The sequence below is a fragment of the Sceloporus undulatus genome, chromosome 1, assembly GCF_019175285.1.
Source record: "Sceloporus undulatus isolate JIND9_A2432 ecotype Alabama chromosome 1, SceUnd_v1.1, whole genome shotgun sequence".
NCBI classification, from domain to species: Eukaryota; Metazoa; Chordata; class Lepidosauria; order Squamata; family Phrynosomatidae; genus Sceloporus; species Sceloporus undulatus.
Window position 1 is genome coordinate 276,413,703 of NC_056522.1, and position 2,281 is coordinate 276,415,983.

The 2,281-nt window shown below is 39.5% G+C and overlaps 1 long non-coding RNA gene across 1 annotated transcript in view; it reads right to left on the reverse strand.

Annotated features, from left to right (window-relative positions):
- Positions 1–956: 956 nt before the first annotated feature.
- The window catches only part of LOC121933332, a 23,456-nt gene continuing 22,131 nt past the window's right edge, over positions 957–2,281 (reverse strand). Inside the window, exon 3 of the long non-coding RNA XR_006104518.1 lies at positions 957–1,798. This is a non-coding gene — a long non-coding RNA (uncharacterized LOC121933332). The remainder of the gene's footprint in view (positions 1,799–2,281) is intronic.

Sequence of the window (2,281 nt, forward strand, 5' to 3'; positions counted from 1 at the left end):
TCCTAGAAAGGGCTTGTATGAACCTTTGAACACAAACACCGCAGTGAACACATAGTGAGGCTGCTGTTACTTCCTTCAAGGGAGTGTCTGAATTCTGCATTGGAGCAGAATTCTGAGACATAGCCTTGTTAGCCCAGAATATCAGTATGCAAAGGGATCTTGCAGCATCTTTGAGACTAACTGTGTGAAAGAAGTTGGAGGATAAGCTTTTGTAGACTAGAACTACTTCCCCAGAGCATGGAGTCAACTGGTGCCTAGCAAAGATCTTTATAATCAGACTGTATGAATAACCATAGAAATACAAAATTTGTGAGTATGGTGATGAGGTGACAAGTTCAGTTTTAACTATAGTCATTGAGGGACAAAAGGAGGAGGAAGGATGTTGCCTAAGGCCAGAGTGAGTAGGTGGCCATATTGATGGTGAAGGAAGTTTTGGAATGTGGGGTGTACAAAAAACCTGTTGTAGAACAGCCTTCCTGCTGTGACTGAGCAGAGAAGGCTCGGGGTGTCAACTGGAGAACTCTCTCAGAGTCAAGGAGAAGAGCTAATCTGCTCTACATTTTGTTCCAGACATGAAAGGCACTATCTTAAATGCTGAAATCTATCCACAAAGTAGGTTCAGTGCTTTGGTAGATTCTTTAAGATCTGTGGTAAAGCTTTATAGGAGCTAACCAAGATTCTGAATCTATTTGAGGGATAAATTTCAGCACATATGATAGCACCCTTTGTATCTCAAATCATCCCTACAGTAGATTCACAACACTCTGACAGGGAAGGTTCAGCACCTTGCATGGTTATTTTAAAGTCTGGAATAAAATCCAAAGCAGATTCAATGCACTCTTGACATGGAAACTATTGGCCACTACTTGTGCTCACAGGTTTGAAGCAAATTAAGACTATGTCTGCTTTAAACATGCGTGAATCCTGGCAACATGATTAGTTCTTGCTGTTTCTGAAGAAATATAAACATCATGATCATTTCCAAAAAGTCTACACAACTAAGAGACTCTGAGCAAAACATCTGTTTATTTATTGTCGTCGCCCTGTGTGACTATTTGATAGTGTACAAATGCAACATCATGCTTGGCCCTACTGATCTAGCTGCCATGCTTGCTTATGTATATGCAATAGATTGAATCAAGCCACCATCTAGTTTCTTCAGTATGTTTCCCTCCAATGGTGAAAATGTGGTTGGTTTTAAATTATAGAAACCTATCAATCTAAAGCTCAGTGAACTGAAAATTCAGGAAGTGGACTGTTCTTAAATTCTTTGCTGGCATCAGAGTGACACAGAGATAAAAGCCTATTCAGATTTCACAAGTAAAGCCAATCTTTCCCCAAAGAGTTGCAAGAGTAACTGATATAATTCTGAATTCAACTGGCAAGTGAATGGTGAAGTTATTATTTAAAGAAAGAAAGAAAGAAAAAGCAACAGCAAATTACAGCTTTTGTTGTATATAAAAGCTCTACACCACAAGATGTTATAAGTGCTCCTCTGTTACTGCATCAGTAAGTCACCTTCCTTAATGAGATATCACACTGATGCCCCAGATTCATGTGATTATTATTGCTATTAATTATTTATATAGCCCCATCAATGTACATGGTGTGTTACACGAAGGAATAAAACAGATCCCTGCTGAAAGCTTACTGCTGAAAAACTAGACAAAAGAGAAACTGTACGGTGGAAGAAAGAACCTGGAAAAACAAACAAATAATCACAGCCAAGGGCACTTATCTCCACATTTTAGAAAGGTCTTGAGCCGATTCCACTTATGATCAGAGTTGGATGTACTTGCTGTGAATATGAAGAAGGGTCAAGGAATATATGCTGAAGGCAAGTTGTAAGAGAGCTATAGGGCAGGGACTGTCAAATTTCCCCCAAAGTTAAGTGTTCCTCTAGAGGTCTCTGACCAAAGAATTCTAAATTGTTGTTGCTTATGTACCTACAAGTCAACCCCTATTTCTGCAGACTCTCTCCTAGGATCTTTTTAGACAAGGCTTATTATTTAGAGGGGGTTTGCCATTGCCTTCCTCTGAGGCTGAGAGAATGTGATTTGCCCAAGACACCCACTGAGCAAAGATATAAACCCTAGTCTCCTGGTCTCCTAGCCGCCTAGTCCAGCACTCAGAGCAGAACATCATGACCATCCTTACTTACTTATTTACTTATTTTTATCCTGACTTTCTCCCACGTTCGGACCCAAAGCAGCTCACGATATCTATCTATCTATCTATCTATCTATCTATCTATCTATCTATCTATCTATCTATCTATCTA